We start from the raw sequence: 23,747 nt of genomic DNA, 5'->3' as shown, positions 1-23,747 counted from the left end.
AAGCCATTTGCTACTGAAACTGCACTAGCTACAGCAAGACAACACAACTGTTTGACCCAAGCTGCTTTTGACACCACAAAATTAACATTAACTACCTAATCTCCACCAACACTTATAAAGAAACACAAATACATGTCCTCGGAATTCAATAATGCCTGCACTGTGTATACACCATTCTGAGCGAACAGACAACACAGACATAAGTCACACCTTCTTCCCAATTTTAGTTTTTCTACTGATACCCTTACAGCTTTAAATATTGACAGGGATTCATAAAGGTTAACACAAAGTGTAGACTACATGTACACTTAGCGTAATCTTTCTGAGTGACTAGCAACCATAAAAAAATGTGATAAGAATGTTCTTGAATACATACTGTGTACACGTAGTGTAGGTTTTATTGAATGTGTGTGTGTGTGTGTGTGTGTGTGTGTGTGTGTGTGTGTGTGTGTGTGTGTCTATAAAAGTATAAAAGATACACATTTTTAGTTGTTATGAAGCACATTCAGAAAGTTATAGAACACACTCCAGACTTGTGTGATGCAACCCAGCTTGTGTTCATTCGTGATGAATGTAAATAATATGGTCCCAAAATTATGAACAGAAATGACTGACTCTAAGAGACGACCATCACAAGAATGCTTCTGTGAAATGCTGACATATATTGACATCATCTTGCTACTGCATGTCATTTTATTTCTTTGTATACGAGCTTGATCACATGACTGCATCAATCTCTCACTGTTCTTCAGATGGTTCTGCAATACTGTGCCAGGCATCACGCTCACAAAGTCTGCTTTCACATAAGCCCTCAGTGTTTCTGGATGTTTCCTCTTACCATGCTTTCTTCGTGAAAGGGGGTGTACTTCTCCATCTGGTTGCAGCTCAATCAGTGGTAAGCCATGATCCAAGCACACACGTAGTATTACATCATCTGACAGTTCCTTAAGTTTATTATTCAATTCCCTGAGGACATTTTCATCTTTAATTAAATGAACACAATGTTTTATTCTTCTCAAGTATTGTATGCATTGTTGTACCAACATGGCTCGATTAGTACTATGAGGTGGCACCTCCTGAAGATGTTCACCATGGGTCGACAAATATTTTTTCAACTCACCCATATTTTCATTCTTTATGTCCATATCTTCAACAGCTTCCCATTAAGCACCATCTGAAAATAGATTTTAACAAATAATGGTTTGTGAGAATGTAATGATTTAAGGTTATTCCACCCCCACTATCAATACACCAAAAAATTAAATGAATATATTTACATGCCAAATGTTCTCGGGTCTTTGTACTGAAGGATGGTAATTCACTCCAAGAATACCTGTACTTTTTTCCTTTTTGTGACAGAGTCTTCCAAAAAAGTACTACTACTTTGTATTTTCAGAATTTTTCCCAGTGCTGTATATTTAGCTGCACATATCTAAATGAAACAAAATATAATTAAAATACACATTAACCATGGACAGTCAATACAGCTACGCAAATGTAATTTTTTCTCTTTAAAGACTTTGTTCAGGATGTAAGCTATTTTGCTAATAAAAAGTTTACTGTTGTACTTCAGACTCATGGGATTCCTGCCCAGATAAGCCCCATGACTGGCTTGGCTGGAAATCTTTTTTTTCTGCAAATATAACCAGTAATCCCACTAGCCCACAAAGAAGGCCGGTCTACTGACTATAAACGAGGAGATGGAGGGGCAAGCTTTGCTGAATCATAGCTGTTCCCTTTGAGTATGTATCACTGTCCTGAGGCCCACCTGGTTTTCTTCTCTGGTCAGCTTGTTGTTTTTTCCTATATCAGCTTTTCTTCCTCCTTTTGCCGTTTAGTCTTTTCCTGCTTGGAAAAGAAGTGTCAACTTTTACTGGGGGTATTTTTGACTTACTTTGAAGCAGGGGAATGAAAAAAGCCGACTGTAACGGTTTGCACTGTTTTCCCCTTCTTCTTTCAGTTCTTTACGCACTTCCTTTGTTGGAATTCCCACAACAAGCTACTTAACCAGAGAAGCATTAAGGACTTCTGCTTTTATTTGCTCTGACAGGGGCTCAGTACTCAGGCCAGGAATGTTTCCTAATCACTTACCCAGAAGCAGCCACCCTGAAAAATACATACACTACATTATATCCATATTTAATAGAATGCCTGGCAACCTGGCCACTGAAGCTGCATAGTCCAAGCACCTTCCTTTTCATGTCCTTGTTTTCTATTCCCTCTAACCTTTGTCTCATAGGTTCATATGTGGTCACTAGGCCAACAACAATGGCATTTTAAGCCTAGCCATGCATCACAAATCTCTGACAAGTTCTGATGCCCTTGATAAGCATGGATCTGGGAGATGAATCATTTACAGGTTGCCTGTGTCCATTACAGACATAGGTGCCAAACCAGGGATGAATTTCCAGTTTCCCATCCAACTGTCCAAGTTGCACTTGAATTGGGTTAGGGAGGAACTCTGCTTTACATGGATGGGGAGCCTGTTCCATAGACAGAGTAGTCTCTGGGATACATACCTATTTCTCCAGCAGATCCTATTTACATCACAGGCAAGGCTTAAGTCTTTAGAATGGGTAATTAATTCTGGTGCTGTTTATTTTGTGGATCTGCAAGAGGTCCATCAGAGTAGGGTCTGACAATGGCCTGTGTGTAAGGGCATAGATCTCCCCTCAAAAGCCTGTAGGAGACAGAATACAGGGATAGGCCCTTGAGGCGGTCTGCATGGGACATTTTACTTATGCCGTATATTCTTTTAGGAAGGAACCTCTGTGGACGTTCCAACTGGCTAAGGACAGACATAATGGAATTTTAGCATGCAACATTAGCAATTATGGGCCTAACAGCCAGGGTAGCTGCAGTGTAGGTCTGTTTCACACAACAGTCAAAGTGTTCTACTCTCCCTGTCACTGGGCTTGGAGGTCCTGGATGCAGCCACACTGGTTCCCTTGATGGAATCCATAGCCACAATACTGGATCATCAACTGGACTCTTGTACAGTTTTTTTTTGGCAGCCACACACCCAAAAGTAGCAGTGAAACTTCTTTAGAGTAAGTGGTCGAGAATCAGGCTGTGAAGAAGCATTGTAAAATACATTATCCAGTCTTCAAGAACTGGAGGACTGTTGATAGGTTTGGGGTTCTGGCAAACCCCAAAAATTCCCATATCTGACCTGTGCCTGAAGAACATTTTGACCTCACAAGTCTCCTCTATTCTAAGAAGGATTTCCCCAAGAGAGAGAGAGAGATCCTTAGGTGGCAAGGCTGAGGATAAGTGTACCCTTAGAGTAAGACTGAAAGCATGAGAGGAAAAAATATCTGGTTGACACATGCAAATTATTCCATCTCAATCTGAGGTATCCAAGTCCTGACGGGTTGTTCTTTCAGCAGAAGATACCTGTGACAGTGTGTTCTTCAGAGGTTGGCAGACTAGATTTTAAGAAAACCATGAAATCCTGAGCTATCTGATCAGAAAGCATGGAAAATGGAATGTGGGGACAGCCCACTTACCACAAGCTGAGGAAAGTTAACCAACATCCACTTAGGCTTGAGAGTCTTGGGCATAAGGTTATGCTTAGGCGTACAGTCTCCCTTGAGGGCTTGTTATGTTGGTAAAGCCCCAAGACCTTGATGTGGTCTCTCTGAACGTCTTTCTGGGGGAAATGTGTGTGGATGCCACCCTCTCCTGTGCTGACAAAAATATGGGCATTAGATTCAAAGATCTGTTGAGAGGTCCTATGATCAACAAATGGCAAGGAAGGTTTAGTTTGTAAGGACATGCTAATGACTGACAAGTTATGGTCTCTCGAGGGGTTACGTCAAAGGCCTAAGAAGAAGCAGGCAATGGATATGGGGACTATGAAGTTGTTTCTCCAGCACTGGTGTCTTATCGTACAGCAGATGTCAGACTCTCCAGTGCCATTGGCTTCTAAAACTCTCTACTCCCTTGGGCACTTTTATGACAACTTTTTCTTCTGAAGGAGGTTAGAGGTACAGCCAACAAATGGCATGTAGGGGACCAGGTACACATTGTTTTTAGTGATAAGGAACATAAAGCTCTCTGTTAATACTTTAGTTAAACAAAGAAGCACACTGGGGACAATTGGACATGGCATGTTCTGGAACCAGCCAAGAATGACGCAACTTAAATTTACTGGGTTATAGCTATATCTGTTTCTTGTACCAAAGACAACGGTGAGCCTCAACATCACACATCTACAACTATCACTGATCAAAATGCAACAGCAGCAAAATCTATAAATATTTTCCCCTATGAATTGCCTATCTGGAACTCTGGAAGCAGGATGACCTGACAGACTGATGACACTTCCAGATACTTGAGATGCTCATATAAAATGTGGCAAGAAAGCTTGTGACATCTTCAGGTCTGACATCCCTTTATATAACCACCATCCTGACAACTATATGGAAAAGAATTAAGGGGCAGGAATTGAATAATTTATGTAATGCTGCTTAGGTTATATGATATATAGCAATATATGTGAAGCATAATGTTTGTTAATGTTAACTTGTTATACAAAAGTAATCAAACTTTACTAAGTGTAAATGTGCCTAAGTCAGACGTGATAGTTCAATAAAAGTGTTTAAAAAAACATATGGAAAATCATTCATCGGATCTTGAAGAGAGAATGATGAAGAACTTGGGGAAATTGGGCTTCTGTAGACAGGGATCTCAAAATTCAGTACCTCAGCAGTAAATTACAAAGAAACAAACATTATGTATTTACCATAATGGTGGATACTTTCATTTTTGTCCATCCAATATGACTTATGGGTCATCAAGCCACTTTTGGATCTGACCCAGCAAAACTGGTGCTCTAGCCTTAAGCTTCTTTAAGAATTATTTTTCTTCATTTCAGTAACTGGCATATAAGTGAACTACCTGAATGCCAGGAAAAAAGAAATACAGAAGACCTGTAAGAAAATCCGCTACAACAGAGGAGGAGAAAAAACACTGACTGGGAAAAGTACTGCAGCTGTTCAGCAAAAAGCAGTGCAACTCCAGACGTGTCTTCCAGTAACCTAGAGGAAAGTATAAAACAAATGCACACAGACCTAATTAAGATCCATGAAACACTGATGGAGTGCATCAACTCAAACAACAAAGGCTGGAAAAAATGGAAGAAGCTTTAAACAGATATTCAAGAGGAGGTGAAAAAAACTGTAAAAATCTGAGGTCGAAATAAAGAAAAGGCTGGCTGAATATGAGACTGCTCAAGAAAAGAGGTTTCAAAAAATAACAGAATTGGACGACAGAGCATGTAGGGAAAACCTGAGATTTTCTGCTGTACCTGAGAAGCTTGAAGGAACAGACTGTATTACTTTTATGAAAGCACAAATAAGCAACTTGACTGGTACTCCACAGCAGGAGTTGTTAATTGAAAGGGCACATCATGTGCATGTTCCAAACCTGGCTATGAGAAAGCAACCTAGACCTTTAATAGTAAAGATGTAATCCTACCAGCAGGAGGAATTGATTCTGACAAAACTGTGGCAGAAAGACAAAGCACCAAAAGTGGGAGACAGCAGAGCATTTGTGGAGAATGATTACTCATTGTACACCAGGCAGAAGGGGAGTAAATGTATCCCACTATTCAAGGAATGTCGAAAAGCTGGCTTGAGATTCAAACTGCTGTACTCAGCTATCTTCAAAATATTTTTCCCTGGGGGGACAGAATCATTTTTTGATTAAGTATTTGCCAAGGAAATACAAAAGTTTGTCCTACAAAAAGTGAACTGTGAAACAGAAGGAGATTCTGTTTCTTAACAAACCACTTGTAAAGATAAAAATCCAGACGAACTACAAAGAAGAGGCCAACTGATTCCAAAATACTTTCATCAAGCAAGATTCCACGATCACAAGCTTCTGTCTCTAGCGCCTCAGCTGAAAGCCTTTAACAGAGTATGCCTAGTCCCTACCCAACTCACTATTTATACATCATTGCCAACTAATTAAACAATCTAGTAATTTAAACAATAAATCAATTAAAACATTTTCTTAAAAGAACAGCTTATATAAAACATTTCCAGTTACATTCTTTGTTCATGCCTTTAGGAAACTATTAAATGTCCAAATTAAAATAGATTATTTCCTTCTTAGCTGCCTTTTTATATCATGTATCATTATTTTATCTTCGTAAGGTTGTTCTAATACTGTTGCCTGTAACCCCGTTGCATCATTATTATGTACTTGTTGAAAATGTATAGCTACTGGGTTAACTTCATTATTTTTTCTAATGCCTCTCAAGTGTTCTTTCAACCTGGTTGAGAAGCCTCTCTTACTTTCCCCTATATAATATTTTCTACAGGAGCATTTCAATGCATATATAACCCCCTCACTATTGCAACTAAAGCAACTGCGTGCTTCAAACCTTCTCCCATTAATCTGGGAAAAGCTTCTTACTCCATATTGGCATCCTATACATTTTTCCACATTAAATTAATAAAATTAATTAATTAAATTAATAACATGTTTGAATTCAATGGAGAATTGTTTAAACAACTACAAGGGGCAGCATTTGCCCCATGTATGCAAACGTATTTATGGGCTAATTTAAATGCATCTATATGTATAACAACGAGTTTTTTTTTGTTAGATGTGATGAAGTATTGCAGATACATAGAAGATTTAATTTTCATTTGTGAGGGGGGTTTGATAGGGTGACAGTTTATAGAAAACCTCCATATAAATAGATTCAATATAGGCTTTGATGGCTTGCAATTAGGTAATAAGGTTCATTAGTTAGATATAACACTTGAGGGAATGAATGATGGCACCATAAAAACTAAAATATATAGGAAATTTGATAATTTTGATTATATTTTGGATGGCAGTAGTTGTCACCCACCCCACACCACAGAATTGGTCCCTTATGAGGAGTTTTTAAGGTTGGAAAGCTTAGGTAGTGACAAAAATGAGTATCAACAAGAAATGAACAAAACAGTTCAAATGTTCATAAATATGAGTTATAAAACAGATTTAATTAATGAAGTGGTGAAGAAGATGAACAGGAAAGAAGCTAAAACAGTATAAGTAACAAAGGAAAGGCAAAAATGTAATGAGAGGAGACAATGGTGAAAATGTTATATATTTTGTCACTAAGTATACATTGTTCTCAGATCAATTTAGAAACCTGATAAAATATTATTGGGGTATTTTGGAAAGAGATGAGCAGTTAAATTTTTCTGAATGACAAAAAAGTCAGGATTTGCTCTATGAGAGAGAGAAATATTAAAGACTTTTTAGTCCATGTTAAATTCAGTCCCAACCGTTAGCAAGACAGCAAAGGGTGGTAATGCAAGGTACTTTCCCTTGTGGAAAATGTATAGGATACCAAGATGTAGTAAGAGGCCTTCCCCAGATTTAATGGTAGAAGCTTTGAAGCACAAGACTGTTTTAGTTGCAATAGTGAGGGGGTTTATACATGCATTGAAATACCCCTGTGAAAAATAGTATACAGGGGAAAGAGAAGCTTCTCAACCAGGATGAAAGAACACTACATTAGAAAAAATAATGAAGTTAGCCCAGTAGCCATACATTTTCAACAAGTACATAATAGTGATGCAACAGGGTTACAGGCAACAGTATGAGAACAACCTTACAAAGATAAAATGATAAATGATATAAAAAGGCAGCTAATAGTGATGCAACAGGGTTACAGGCAACAGTATGAGAACAACATTACAAAGATAAAATGATAAATGATATAAAAAGGCAGCTAAGAAGGAAAGAATCTATTTTAATTTTGAAATGTAATACGTTTCCTAAAGGCATGAACAAAGAATGTAACTTGAAACGTTAGAAAATGTTTTAACTGATTTATTGTTTAATTTACTAGATTGATTGTTTAATTAGTTGGGAATGATGTACAAAAGGCTTTCAGCCGAGGCAGTAGAGAGAAGTTTGTGAATGTGGAATCTTGCTTGATTAAAGTATTCTGGAATCAGTTGGCCTCTTCTTTGTGGTTCATCAAGATTCTGCTTCTTGTTCTTCTGGTACTAAAGACCAGAGAGAGACTGTGCTAGTGAAACCTTTTCCAATGTTTCAATGGAAAAACCTTGAGAGAAGGAAAAAAGCACAAGAGTTGACTAGAAGACTCAAGTGTACATAGGAAATGAAGCTCAGACAGGATTTGGGAGATGGAAATGAACAGGAAAAGACGACTAATTTGGGAAACTGACAAATATGGGATTACAGAGCAGAAAATATTTGTGAAACATGACAGAACAAGAAAATCTGTAAATATTGGGAGTTTTTTGGACTTTGTTTAACTTGTAGGGGACCCTAAAGCATATGCCCTACTTCATGTCATTAACGTTCAGAAAAATACACAGGAGAGGAGAAGTGGAGGGAGAAAGTAAACTGTAGATAAGACATTTTTTTCTTAACAATACTATTTTTATGGTGCATGATTTTCTTTGCATGCTATAAAGTAATGTTTTCTCAGTTATTTTTAATTGTAATGGGGATACTAATGTAAACAGGTGCTCCTATTTTTTCTTTCTCCCTTCTCTTTTTCTCCTTCAGTTTTAAGAAATGTAGGTACTGTACTATAAAAAATAAATAAATAAATAAATTTAAAAAATGAACACAGTCTGGTTAAAAGAGCAAGACAAAAGAAAAATATGGTGCTTTTTCTGATTCTTGCATAGGGGAATGACTGGATTAAGGCCCCTGCCTTGATCTAGTAACAAGTTTTATGAGAAAGTAAGTAGATGAAAAAGAATACTGAATATTATAAGACTTTTTTTCTAGCAGGTAAACGTATGCTTAGTATCAATTATGTATCTGGCCCTCATGTCTACAGAAGACAATCAGATAAAGATAAATGGATAGCAGCATTCAAGTGTTTACTCAGCTGAGAGAGAAAACCAGACAGCACTTAGTTGAAGCTTAGGCTGCACCATACATCTTAGCATAGACAGCCTTTCTTTTAGGTTAACTCAACACTGTGAGTGTGGCTGTCAGTTTGGAAAGTACAGTTAAGTAAAATCTTACCAAAACAGTAGACATCCTTCTTTTTTCACCGCTGCAGTATTCTTTACATGAGGGATCGCCTGCCAAGGGCAGCCCGATGTTCGGCCAGTAAACCAAAGCCTTTAGGTTGCTAATTATGCGCTGTACATCACACATATGCTTCCCCATGCAAGATATGGGGACTAAAGGTGAAGTCTTGCTGTATCATCCTCAAAACTGAGAGCCCCAGGAGGAATGCCAACCCTAGGATACCAGAGGGTAACATACACATCCACAGGGACATATGACCAGGGGAAGGGAGTGAATACTGCAACTGTGAAAAGAGAAGGACATCCACGGTTATGGTAAGATGTTACACAACTGTACTGTGTCCTTCCATTTCGCTGTTGCAGTATTCTTTACATGAGGGAGAGAACAAAAGCTCAAGTATAAGAAAGGGAGAAGAAGTAGCAGTAGAGCCTTTTAGAAACCCATGAAGAATGGCCCTAGAAAAACCAGCTCTAACCCTGGAAATACGTCAAGGCCAACAAACTAAACTGATAAACTATACACCAGAGAGGCTCCACGATAGTTGAACGTTTTAATTAATAGAACAGCAGCACAGCAACTTGACAAACAAAAACACAAATAAAATCACTAAGCGCTTTCACCCATTCCTAGTGTTGGGCATCATCAGAGTGAAATATAAAGTGCAAATTAAACATCTTATAAGTCTTTTCATGAACACACCTATTTACTAAAACCAATCAGGAAAATAAATTAATTAAATGTTTAAATACGAAGTTAATCTAACAAATATACTAAAAGGTCAATAAAAACTTCCTAACAATATACCTAATACAATAATAACATACCTAGTACAATACCCCCCTCACAAGATAATAAAAACAATTTTGATAAAAGTTTTTTTGTCATACCATAGTGAACATAATAATATGTTAATTCATTGAAAAATATATTTTTATACGAAGTGTGTACAATGTATTAAACACAGTAGGACTTGTACTTTAAAATGCTAGCAAGTGAAATGTGCTCGTTAATACCTGGTGGCCTTGATGCATCCAGTCTGAGCTGCCACAAACACTCTTTAACCTCCAATAAGGTCTTAACATCCCCTCCTTTCTCATTGTGTGGAATCCTATCCACCACAAAAAATAAAAACTTCTTAAAATTAGTACACTTCTGACTGTGCATAAAAATAGTGTTTGTGGTCTTTTTATTCCTTATACCTCTTGTGTGCTCCAAAATCCTAAGTCTTAACTTCCTAATAGTTTTCCCCACATAAAATGTGGGACAGCTTAGGCATGTAGCTATGTATACCACCATCTTTGTGTTGCAGTTGCAGAACCCTGGACACCTAATGGTTCTGCCAAAGTTGTGCACTGCAACATAGGGTCCGTTGTTAATAAACTTACATATACTACACAGACCACATTTACTCATTCTAGACTTCCTGTATAAATTAAAATTCACATCCATCTCCATTAACTCTCTCAGATTTTTGCCTCTACTATATGTGAAATTTGGTGCAGTCCCTAAAGTTGTTGCCATTTTGTTTGTAAAAACACTTTGCCACGTATTGTGGATGATACTCTTTACCTTACCAGCAACATCATTGAAGGGTAAAATCATAGCCCTCCTCCAATTGCCTCCTTCCACTTCATTCATAGTCTTATTACCATTGTCTGTCATGTCCTTCACTAGGCCCCCTCTCAATATTGGCTTAAACACTGTATTTCTTTTCTCACCTACTTCGACCCTTATCTTTGTCAATATATCTTGGGGGTACCCTCTCTTAATCAATATGTCTACCAGGTTTAACACTTCAACCTGATATTGCTCATCCTCATTGATGAGTCTGGACAACCTTACCATTTGTCCCTTCATAATGTTCTTTTTCTGGAAGAATGGGTGGCAACTTTGGAAGTGTAAAAATGAGCTGGAGTATGTCTTTTTATGATATATATTGGACCTTAAAGTACCATTTTCTTTGTCCTTATATAATAATATATCTAAGTCACATCTTTCTTCATGGATCTTGTAGGGGGGGTATTGTACTAGGTATATTATTACAAGACAAGACGAGCGCACACTGCAAAGTCCAACAAGGTTTAATAGCGGAGTAAAACAAGCTTACAGCAATCAGTAGTCCGGTGCACACTCCGGTAACTGCCAAGCAATAAAAAGTTTTTTTATTTTTTTTTTTATAAAACTAAGGCACTAATTTTACCTAATGACTTAACAAAAAAAAAACAGTTTGACTTCAGTATTTTAGGATTATACCTTTAAATTATGTGACTGTGCTTAATTGGCTTAATTCTATTAACAAGTATGAGTCACTAGGATAGTACTTACACTTGTTTTTTCTCTCTGAGCACTATTGTCTGAAGAAGTTAGGAGAAGTGTTTCCTAATGAAAAGCGCTCTACACTTTGTGACTTGGATTCTGTGTAGCCAGATCGTTTTTAACTTTTTATTGCTTGGCAGTTACCGGAGTGTGCACCGGACTACTGATTGCTGTAAGCTTGTTTTACTCCGCTATTAAACCTTGTTGGACTTTGCAGTGTACGCTCGTCTTGTCTTGTGCCTATTAGTTTTTGGACGTTTGTAGTCAACATGTATTAGGTATACTGTTAGGAAGTTTTTAGTAACTTTTTAGTATATTTGTTAAATGAACTTTGTATTTAAACATTTAATTGATTCATTTTCCTGATTGGTTTTAGTAAGTAGGTGTGTTCATGAAAAGACTTAAGATATTTAATTTGCACTTTATATTTCACTCTGATGATGCCCAACACTAGGAATGGGTGAAAGCGCTTAGTGATTTTATTTGTGTTTTTATTTGTCAAGTTGCTGTGCTGCTGTTCTATCAATTAAAGCGTTCAACTATCGTGGAGCCTCTCTGGTGTATGGTCGAACCCTTGAAATGGCATCCAACTTGTAGTGCTTGGTAAATATATGCAGCAAAGACCAGGTAGCTGGCTCAGTGATTGAATTAGTATCCAAACTCTTGAAAAAAGAACCAGAAGAAGCCACAGCCCTAGTAGAGTAAGCATTAACCAAATAAGGAAGGTCCTTCCCATGATAAGTATAACAAAAATAAATGGCTTTATAAATCCAAGAAGAAATAGTCGGCTTGGAAACTGTCAAACCTAATGATCTACAGATTTTTGAAAAGCTTTAGTTTTGTCCAAATAAAATCCAAGTTGTCTATGCACATCCAAAGTGTGCAACAAATTCTCACTAGCAGACCGTGGAGAAGAGAAACGCGAGTAAATTAACAGACTGATTAAGAGAAGACTCATTCACCACCTTGGGCATAAAAGAGGGAGTGGTATGAAGAGACGCTCTCTCCTTATGAAAAACTAAAAAAGGAGGAACAGCCATAAGGGCTAAAAGTCAGACACCTGTCTGGCAGAAGTAAGGACTAACAAAAGAACTGTACTCCAAGAACAATGCTGTAAGGAAGCTGAAGCTGCAGACTCAAGAGCAGCCTAAGTCAATTTCTCCAAAACAAAATTAAGATCCCTGGAAGGAAGAACAGGTTTCCTGGGAGGTCTAATATGAAAGACACATTTAAGCAATCATTTGGTCTCAAATCTAGAGACCAAAGGAGAAGCTAAAGGCAGACAAGCAGAAATAGCAGAGAGGTGGGCTTTAATAGAAGAATATGCCAACCCAACATTGAGCAATTCACACAAATGACAGAGAACCACAGGAACATCCACAGAAAGTGGGTCCAGGTTACAAGAAAGACACCAAATAGAAAAACGCTTCCATTTGGACAAGTAGGATTTCCTAGTAGTGGGTTTTCTGGCCTCCTGCAGAACCCGAAAAAAGTCCTCAGAAAAAAAGGTGACTACAGGGAATCAAACTCGTATTACCCACAGTGTCAGTTGAATAGTGGGCAAGTGGGGTTGGTTGAGAGATCCCTTGTCTTGTGCGAGAAGCTCCACCTTGTGAGATAACTTGTGATGACTGCCCTCGGCTAAGTGCAGAAGAGGGAACCAATGCTGTCTGGATCAGAAAGGGAGTCACCAACAAGATTTTGGGAGCATCCTGTTTTATCTTGCACAGGAATTTTGGAATGAAAGAAAGGGAAGGGAAGGCATAAAGAAACATCCCCTTCCATGAAAAAGATAAGAGGTCCACCTTCCAGGCCAGAGAACATGTAGACCTGGCACAAAACTGAGGAAGCTGCCTGTTCAGAGGGGAGGCAAACAGATATATTTGAGGAATTCCCCACTGGTGGATAATGTCCAGAAACATATCCATGTGAAGCTTCCACTTGTGAGATTGTGTTATGGACCTGCTCAGGGAGTTCGCCATAAAATTCTGACTTGAAGAATTGTACACTGCCTGAAGTGTGACTTGGTACTGAATCGCTAACTCCCAAACCTGAATTGCCAATATGCAAAGCAGACAGGACCTTGTACCCTCCTTGGTTGTTGATGTATCACATCACTGTGATGTCTGTAAAGATCTTTATCTTCAGGAGCCCTGGAGAAAACAGAGGATTAAAAGCAGTGAGGGCCAGCAGAAGAGCTCTCATCACCTTCACACTGATGCTCTCCTTCTGCTGCTGAGGAGACCAAAGGCCTTGCACCTTCAAGTTTTTGAAGGAAGCTTCCCAACTCCTGTCTGAGGCATCTGTGAACAGTTCCTGAGACGGAAGTTGGGGTTGAAAGGGAAGGCCTGGATTCAAGATCAGTTGGTGAATCTACCACTGAAATTCTAACTTGAGACATGGAAGAGAGGGACTGGAAACTCCAGAGGATAAACATGCTGATGTGAAACTGAGTTTAGATACTACTGAAGCTTTCTCATGTGCAGTCTGGCAAAGGGAAGCATAGGGATGGTGGAGGACATGAATCCCAGAGCCCTCAGAAATTCCTTGGCTGAAATCAAGGCCAGAGGAAGACGGGGCTAAAAAAAGAAAATCAGAAATAAAGCCTTGGGAGAAGGCAAGGATAACAGCATAGGAACAGCCTGGATCCTGCATCCCAGAAGAACATGATTTTGTGACGGGGCAAAAAAGACTTTTGAAAATTTATAGTGAACCCCAGGCTTTTCAACAGAGTGATGACCCACTGAAGGTGATGTAAGAGAATCTCTAGAGAGAAGGCTTGAATTAGTAGGTTGTCTAAATAAGGAAAGAACTGAATGCCTTTGAGCATGCAAAAAGCAATCACAAGAGCTAGGCATTTGGTGAATACTCTTGGGGCAGTAGAGAGTCCAAAGGGCAAAGCAGAGAACCGAAAATGCCAAGAATCAACAGAGAAACGCAAAAACTTCCTGAAAAGGGAATGAATAGGGATATGGAGGTAAGGATCCTGGAGATCCAGAGAAACCATAAAAGCCCAGGGAAACGGAAGATGGAACAAAATCTGAAGGGATAACATTCAAAAGGAAGGAACCATCAGAAAAGTATTCATGTGAGAAAGCTCCAGAATGGGTCTCCAAGTGTCCTCCTTCCTGGGGACCCAAAACACTCTGGAATAAAACCCATTCCCATCTTTGAGCAGCTGGAACCTCTTGAATAGTTCCCTGAATCAAAAGACCCTGAAGCACCTCTGGAAAAGGGCTCAAATGATCTTAAAAAGGGTTGAGGAATGCCCATGAAAGGGGAAAGAGATTTCCAAACCATGAAATACCCCTGGCAAATGATGGAAAGAACCCAGGAATCCTGTGTTATGCTTAATCAGACAGGAAGAGAAAGATGATGTGGGAGAGGAAAGTGGCTGGGAAGAATTGGGTAGCATCTGATTTATCAGAAAAGGAAGGCTTCTGAGTAGTAAGGGTCTGTGTAGACTTAGCTGGGGAACCTTCCTACCACCCCCTTCTTGCATTTAGGAGGAGAACAAGACTGTCTTCTAACAAAATTCAGTTTATCAGGATAGTTTCTCTGGAACTTTGGCACAGGGGAAACAAAAATATATTTCAGGTCCTTATTTCTCTCCTGCAGATCAGCCACAGCAACAGCAAACAAATATTTGTTGTTCAAAGGAGCATCCATCAACTAACCCTTAACATCATCAGGCAGAGATTGAAGCCATAGCCAGGAATATCCCTTCAAAACAGAGACAGAAGCAGAAGCCCTAGAAGAAGCATCTGCTGCATCATAACTACATTTATTTATTTATTTATTTATTTAAACATTTGTTTACTAGGAAAGTCAGACTGGGACTGAGCCCATTTTCAACGGAGGCCCAGGAAGAATCACTCTGGATGAATGCCTTTGGAATGTGGGAGGAAAACAGAGCACCCGGAGGAAACCCCACACGAACACAGGAAGGACATGCAGACTATGCACAGAAGCCACCCCAGCCGAGAATCAAACCGGAGAACCTCTTGTTGGGAGGTGACAAAGCTAACCACTGCACCACCACAATTCAATGGAATAGCAAGCTACCTGAGAATAAGCCCCTAACAGAGACAAGGCAGACATCTTTCCCTCAGAATAAGGAAGTTCAGAAATAACCTGGCAAGCCTGAGAAAGGACAGCCAAAACATATCTGGTCATAAGAGTCTGATAATTAACAGCCCAAAAGGCTACAGTGGCTGAAGTATAAACCTTTTTACCCAACATTTCCATAGCCCTGCTGTCTTTATCAGAAGGAAAAAGTATGGTAGAAGGCAGTAAATTAGAGAGCTCGTCAGATGCCACAGAAACCAGCGAAGGGTCAGCAGATGAACAGTTATAAAGGAATTTGCAGTCATCAGGCACTTTATAAAATCGATCCATATTTTTAGGAGCAGGGGCTGAGATGCAGAAAAAAAGGCATCCAATAAAGCAGCCAAAACAGGAGGAATGTCAAAGGGTCAAAAGGAGATTCCATTTGAAGGAGTTCATAATACCTCCTCTGGACATCAGAAACTTGGGAACAATCCCATTTAAAGTAATCTATCGTCCTGGAAATGGTATCCCCAAAGGAAATCTCGGAGACTCAGGACTAGCAGACTCCTCTTCCTCAGACCCATAATCCAAAGGGGAAGGAATCTGTTAGAATAAGCCAGGGATTCCTCATCAGAATCCGCTTCAACTTCAGAGGAATCCTGATCCCTAGGCCTTTTGAGGGGGGAAGAAGACCAAGAAGGAACCGGGACAGATATCCCCTAAGGAGACTTTAAGGCCATAACCGCATTAAATAAACCCTTTGTAAAATGCAGTCATTCACTTTGAGGATCCTCGGAACCAGAAGAAATATGTTTTTGTCTTTTGCTTCTTTTTTAAAGGAACGCCTGTCTTATGAAAGTATAAGGCTCAGATGCCAAGTTTTATGTTACATGCATACACTGTTCGGCAGGTTCATCTTTTATACAGTTGTTTCTTGTCATGCAGGTGTGTTTGTTATAATGGTTAAGGTATTTGCTTCCTAAACACAAGGTTTGATTCCAACTTCAGGTTGTTGACTAGTCTTAAAATGGCCCTTCAGGGCAGTTAATCCAGTATAAACCTATCTGTACAATCAATAATTGTAGTCAGGACCTCTTTCCGCACCAGTATCTGAGGAACCCCCCACCCCACAGGCCCTTTGGTGATAATCAGCCGCGGATCCCCCTGAACGTCTGAAGTAAATATCTGCAAGGCCTCAAAGGATGTGCAGATGCCGGATCCATGCTGGCCTCCAAACCAGTCATGGCAGAGGAATCCAGCCAGAAACCGGATGATCCATCAGGCTTTTACCAGCCTCAAGACAGACATCTGGTGGAGAAGGCACAGCTGAAGAATTTAACTGGACTTTTTTGACCTTCTTCAAAGACAGCTGACACACAGCCTTTAGACGCTGGTTTTCAAGATAAATGGTAAGGGACGAAAGACGACTGTGTAAGGTCTTCGGAATAAAAGTCCGACAAACAGTACAGGATGTATGATTGTGAGAAGCTCCTAAACAAAACAAGCACTGCTCATGATGGTCTTTATGGGGAATCTGTCTCCCACACTGGCCATTTACCCCTTCTGGATGACATGAAACCCCACACCACCACAAATGCTGAAAGCAAAAAAGGATAATTCAAAAAACCCCAATGGGGCACTTATCTGAATGGCTAGGTAACCAGCAACAACTCAGGCGATCAGACCAACTATTAAAGATGGCATTCAAACTGGCAGCAAAGAAGTTCTGAGGATGATACATCCGGACGTCACCTTTATGCCCTACATCTTGCGCAGGGAGCATACATGGGACATATGGTGCATCGTTAGCAACCTAAAGGTTTTGGTACACTGGCCAGACATCACGCTGCCCTTGGCAGGGGATCCCTCATGTAAAGAATACTACAACAGTGAAATAGAAGGACATCGTTGGTTCCTATTAGGAGGATAAAATTTTAATACTTGAAGATGTACATAGTTTTATGTCTTATTATTAAGTGAACAGGTTTTAGTGGGGTATTGGGGGGGTGTTTCTTTGTTTCAGGGTTTTCAATGAAACAAAATGTTTTGTAAGATGTGACATACACTCAAATGGATATGACAAGAAACTGCATAAAAGATCAACCTGCCAAACACTATATGCATGTAACATAAAACCTGGAACTAGACATTTAACAAAAAACTTGTCATACATAGTCTGTGGGAATAATACCTTTTCAATACAATAAAGCTTTCTGAAATGTTTTTAAATGTCAATGGTCTCACAGATAAATACACAAAAGAAAGAGAGTAGTGAACTATATTAATAATGTAGAGTGCCAATTGCTATGCTACAGGAGACACACTTGGGAAGAATTGAACATTTGAATTTGATAAAGAAAGTTTTCAGGATGGTTATTCAGCAGAATACCCGAGACAAAGGAAAAGAGGAGTACTTATATTAACTGCAAGAGAAGCTCCAACAGTGATATAAAAAGGCAATAATGGTAGATGTGTAGTACTAAGGGACTATTGGCAAAGGAGGAGGATTACACTGGTAGGTATTTATATTCCACCAAAACTGCTATAATGGAGCTTAAGAAAATTCTGGGAAAAATAATCAGCTTTCGGAAAGGAATATTACTTACAGGTGAGGACTGGAATTTGGGAAGAAATAATCAGCTTTCAGCAAGGAATATTACTTATAGGTGGAGACTGGACTGGAATTTGATTTGCAACAGTGAAGATGGAGGGTAAAGGAGGGTAGATTTTTGAAGAAATTTATGAAAATATTTGGCATGGAAGATGTGAATTCAGTACTAGAAGTTTGAAGTGAATTTACAGATTATTCCCAAATATACAAAAATTGGGCTAGGCTAGACAGAGTTTCCAGCTCTTTATTAATTGACATCTACAACTTCTCCTCTGGTTAATAAAATAGGCCTGACCTGTGTATAAAACTAAAGACAGTTTAACTGCTAGCACATTGCTATCTATATCCATAAAACAGAGCTTCCAATTCCTCAGTTGTTTTGTATTATCTTTTGTTTAGTCTCTTCCCACCATATCCTTAGCTTCCACACCGGAATAATTTTTAATCCATATTCCTAAATACTTCAATTTATCATGTTCCCATAAATATGTACATTGCTAAACCAATTTGTGTGTGCGTACATAATTTACCACTATTGCCTTTGTTTTAGCTTCATTAATATTACATCCTGAAAAGACTTGAAACTGTCTCAGAATGTTCCATAACACTCTAATGTCCTTTTCTGGTTTTATCAGGTATAAGCAAAAACAAAACTCCAGAAGCAGCCTGGGAAATTCACAGTTGAGAATACTCATATCACTTCAAAATATTCCAAAACGCTAAAGAGTGATTCCAAAATGTTTAATAAAACAGAAACACCAAGTATGATTCCAAAATGTTTAATAAAACAGAAACACCAAGTAAAATTAGTGCTTTCTGCCGACATAGTCAAGGACTTCGTCAGAATCAGTTTTATTAAACACTTTGGAATCACACTTTGGCTTTTTAGAATATTTTGAAGTGATACGAGTATTCTCAACTGTGAATTTCCCAGGCTGCTTCTGGAGGTTTGTTTTGATTAGTTATTTGGTATTATTTGAGCTCTGGTTCCATTGGTTTTGGTGTAGAGTTTATCAGGTACAAAATAATAACATCTGCAAATCGAGCCAGCTTTTCTTGACTTCCATACCAATTATATCCCCGAACTTCTAAGTCCCTTATTGTCTTTGCCAATGATTCTACATATAATGCAAATAACTGGGGAAAGAGGACATCCCTGCCTGGTTCCTCTGCTCAAGCAGAAATTATCAGAGAGGAACATACCCATTTTAATTTTCGCCTACAATCCCTCATGTATCCTCCTAATCAACCTTAAAGCCAAGATAGTGAGTGGGTAGAGGCCCGGATTTACATGCAGGCGTTCACAGTTCGAGTACCAAGACAGGCAAGTTATTTTTCTCTGTCTCATATCACCTACTTAGAGGCAATCTCTGCTTGACTTACAAAGCCATGTCTGACCCAGCTTGGTTAGAAATGCTACATCTAAAGAAATCTCAATCCTCCGCACCACACGCTCCAGAGACCTCAACCTCATCACCATAATCAACAGAACATGCTAGAGGGACAAGTTCATAACCCAGAGACTGCCCATGCTATGGAATAGACTTCCAATACATGTCAAACAGAGCACCTTCACTGGCCCTCTTCAAGAAAAATGAGTGGATGGTAAATAGAAAATTCACCCCGGAGATCACTCCGGTGGCTCTACTTGACAGAGGCACTGGGAACTAAGGTCGGGTGGCATGATGTCAGGGTAATTCTATGGGCTGGGCTTGTAAAGGCTCCAGGGCCATTAGTCTAGTACACATCTATAGGTACATAGGTTCGTACTAGGCTATCTGCCCTAGGGCATTTATAAGCCTAGCCAGAGTGTATGTGGCTTACACCACCCCTTAGGATGAGAATACTACGCCCTTTTAGGGTTTAGTTTACTATGCCTCTGTCTAGTAGTGACAAAGAGATGACCCCCGGGGTAAACCTACGATCTCCCATCCACTCGTCGAGATTTCTCTTGAATAGAGTCAGTGAGGGGCTCTGCCTAACATGGACTGGGATTCTGTTCCAGAGTGTAGGGAGCCTCTGGGTTATGAATCTGTCCCTCCAGCACGTTCTATTTATTTCTGTGTTGAGGTTTAAGTCACTTGTTCTTGTCGCTCTGATGGATTTGGATTTTCTGAGGTGGAGCATGTCCATTAATTCAGGATTGGACATGGCCTTGTACGTCAGGCACAGATCACCTCTGAGTAGGCGGTATGCGACTGAATAGAGCTGGAGTTTTTTCAGTCGGGCAGCATATGACATATGTTTAAGACCCTTTATCCTCTTGGTGAGGAACTTTTGGGGTCTTTCCAACTGCTGCAGGTGTCGGGTGAGATACATCCCAAATGGGGCATTGTACTCAATCATTGGCCTGATAAGAGAAGAGTACAGGGGCACAATGACCTCTCTTGATCTAGATGTGAAACCCTTCATGATAAGGTGGGCAATATAGAAGGTCTTCCTAACCACTTTGGCAATGTGAGTGTCAAATGAGAGGTTACTGTCAACCTGGGTCCCTAGGTCCCTGATTACCTCTTCCGTACTTAATGGATTACCGCCTATGTGGTAATTTGTCGGTACCTTGTTTTTCTCAAAGGGTATGACTATACATTTTTTGGCGTTTAGCTTAAGGCCATGGCTCTGGCACCAATTATCCGTTTCTATGAGGCCTCTCTGAAGGATGTCTGTGTCCGCTGGAGTATCAATTATGGCGCCCAGTTTGCAGTCATCTGCGAACTTTGTCAGCCACAATCCTCCTATGTTTGCCTGTACCTCGGAAAAATAAATGCTGAACAAGAGGGGTCCCAGGACTGAGCCCTGTGGGACACCGCTTGACTGGCTTAGAGTCTGACATAGCTCCAGCAACTCTGACCCTGTGGGTTCTGTCCTTGAGCCAGTTTGCAACCCATCTTGTGACATATGGGTTTACATTTAAGCTGGTGAGTTTGTCTATGATGCCCGAGTTGGGTATTGTGTCAAAGGCTTTGCAAGGTCAAGGTAGGCTGTGTGAACTGCCTTACCCTCATCAATGGCCTTAGTGACTGTTTCAAAAAGTCGACCAAGTTCAGAAGGCAGGATCTGCCCTTGACAAAGCCAAATTGGGTAGGATCCAATGTCTGTAGGTCCCCAATGTCTTTGTTTATGAGTTCCATAATGATCCTCTCCATAGCTTTGCAGACCAGGCTCGTCAGGCTTATGGGGCGGTAATTTCCAGGGTCCGTAGAAGCACCACCTTTGTGAAGTGGGACCACTGTTGCCATACGCCACTCTTTGGGTACGTATCCTGTGGTAAGGCTAAGATTAAACAGCAGCCTTATGTGTGGGTTTAGTTCCTCTTGGAGTTCATGTAGCACACAGCCCGGGACACCATCCGGTCCCATTGATGCTGTGTTTTAGCTTTAGAGAGGCGGCTCTCACCTGGGCATCGGAGATGTTAGGGAGGCTACACTCTGCTGGGATAGTTATTTCTCCTTTTGGAAATTTGCACTGAACCTGTCTGCCAGAATGTTGGCAATGTCAGTGGGTTCAGTGTATTTTGTGTCATTTTGGACTAACTCTGAGTATATCTGGGAGTTTCCACCCAGGTTTCTAACATAGCTAAAGAAGGCCTTGTGATTGTCTTTTGTGTCATTTGATTTTTCTCTCAAAGTTGGCCTTGGATGATTTTATGAGTGATCGTAGTTTTTGCTAGTACTGATCAGAGATGCCTTTCCTTTTAGGGATTTTGCTCTGTCATGTAGTAGCTTCCTCCTTCTGTTGTAAAGTTTGTTTATGGCTGGGGTCCACCAGACTGGTCGCCTGCCTTTGGGGAATGGGTCTTGGTTTTATTTGGGATTGCATGATCCATGCATTCTTGAAGGTGCCCATAGAAGGCATTTGCAAGGATTCAGCAGTGTGGGTTGTGGTTTCCACTGGCCCAGGGGCCTTGAAAGATACCACTTCAGTCTTAAGAAGTGTGAAGTTTGCTTTTGAGAAGTTCTTCACTGTGGTCTTTTGTGCAGAGGGTGGGGGCGGGATGTGGATTTCCAGTGAGATTAATTTATGGTCTGATCTTACCAAAGAGGGATGTACTTCCGGTGTGGAGCATTTTGTCCCCATGTTTGTGATGATCAGGTCTAGTATATTGTCTCCTCTTGTGGGAATGGTGACTAGTTGTTCCACTGCATTTGAGTTTATGAATTCTAAGAACCTTTGGGCTAGAGTGTTGGGGCTTGAGTAATGTTCCCAGTCTATGTTTGGGTAGTTGAAGTCTCCCAAAATGATGGTATTTGGAGAGACTTTCATACTCTCCAGTGTCTTCAGGAAGGCTGTGTGGGGTTCCTGAGTTTGAGAGGGTGGTCTATAGCATGCTACAAACTGTAAGGCAGTTTTGCCTATGGTTAGTTGCACCTGGATAGTCTCCGATGCTTATGCGTTGCCACTAACCTGGAGGTGTGGGTATCTTTGATGAAAATGGATACTCCCCCTCCTTTTGTGGTTCTGTCCAAGTTTTGGGGCCGGAAAGCATGATATGAGGTAAAACCTGATAGTGCTGGGGTGCTCTCAGGAGCCTTGAACCAGGTTTCAGTCACTGCACAGACATCGATGTTCTCCATACTGAGAAGGGCTTGAGGCGTGCATCTTGAGGTTTAGACTTCTGGCATTGAGCAGCATTACCCTTAGTTTTTTTCCACTTGTGTTTTCTAGGGAGGTAGGTTTGTCATTTGAGCCTTGCCTAAAAAGGCACTATGGGGTGGCAAGAGCCTTGGCCAATATCCGAAGCCCAGGGTGACAGGTGCAAACCATCCCTTGCGAAGCAGTGTGGCTTGTCAAGCATGTCATCCCAAGCAGACGGACACTGGATCCCCTTAGAATGACACCAGTAATTAAGCCAATTGTTAAAACTGATCATTTTGTCTTTGTACTGTGGCATCATTCTTGGTGAGGGTAAGATGCTGCTCAGGGTCAGGGTCTTACCGGCCTGGGCTACATAATCAGAGAGCTCCTCTAGGTCTCTTTTCATGTAGTCCAGGGAGGTACGTCTCAGGTCGTTTACACCTGCATGTACAATGACTGAGTCATATTTGTACTTGCTGTGGAGTGACCTGAGTGCTTGTGTTATGTGGCGGATTCTAGCTCCCGACAGGCAGCTTACTGTGACCCTCTCCTTGTTCAGTCTGGTGAGCGGAACGTCAGTGTGCCTGACTATGGAGTCACCTATTACAAATGTGTCTGACATGTTGTTTGGCCTTAAGGGCTGTGACTGTTTAGCACACTGACTTTGTGAACTATGTGTTGCATTTGCTATGTCTTGAGGTGGTGGTTGCTTGGGTGTCTGCATTGGAGGCCTCTGTTGTTTTGGTAGATTTTTAATCAGCGCCTCCGAGTATGTTTTTGTGTGTTTATGTGTTTGGTTTGCAGTTGTGATAGTTCTATGTGAGACTGGGTTTGTGGTGTGCGTGGTTACCTTCTCCTCCTGACTGGTCTTGCCAGTACTGAATTGAGAAAGCTCAGCCTCCAGTTTGGCTATATAGTTGCATCTCTCGCATATATTTGTATTTGTTGGGAGGAGGAGAGGGTTGTCTGTGTACACGAGGCAATTGTAACATTGCCTCAAGATTCCCAGATTCACCAGCTGAACAGGAGAGGACGCTAGCAACTGACCCTTCGACATGCTAGAAATAGTGAAAAAGATTGCTGTGTAACGGAGTCAGAAAGGACCTATAGGGAAATGGGTACTCAACAGAATTTAGGTGAATGAAGTACTTTTCGTTTGTTTAAGAGT

The 23,747-nt window shown here is 40.4% G+C and overlaps 1 long non-coding RNA gene across 9 annotated transcripts in view; it reads right to left on the bottom strand.

The window, feature by feature from the left end:
* Positions 1–429: 429 nt before the first annotated feature.
* LOC122789180 overlaps positions 430–23,747 on the bottom strand; it is a 584,349-nt gene continuing 561,031 nt past the window's right edge. For 8 of the 9 annotated variants that reach the window (XR_006362783.1, XR_006362780.1, XR_006362779.1 and 5 more), the window contains exons 2-3: positions 1,278–1,432; positions 430–1,174 (exon numbers count right to left, since the gene is read on the bottom strand). This is a non-coding gene — a long non-coding RNA (uncharacterized LOC122789180). Of the gene's footprint in view, positions 1,175–1,277; positions 1,433–13,806; positions 13,809–20,279; positions 20,295–23,747 lie in introns of those variants that run through there. The other variant, XR_006362782.1, reaches the window with a different exon arrangement.

This window comes from Protopterus annectens, chromosome 14.part0 (genome assembly GCF_019279795.1).
Source record: "Protopterus annectens isolate FY-2018-M chromosome 14.part0, PAN1.0, whole genome shotgun sequence".
NCBI lineage: Eukaryota > Metazoa > Chordata > Ceratodontiformes > Protopteridae > Protopterus > Protopterus annectens.
This window is presented reverse-complemented; position numbering and strand designations above follow the sequence as displayed.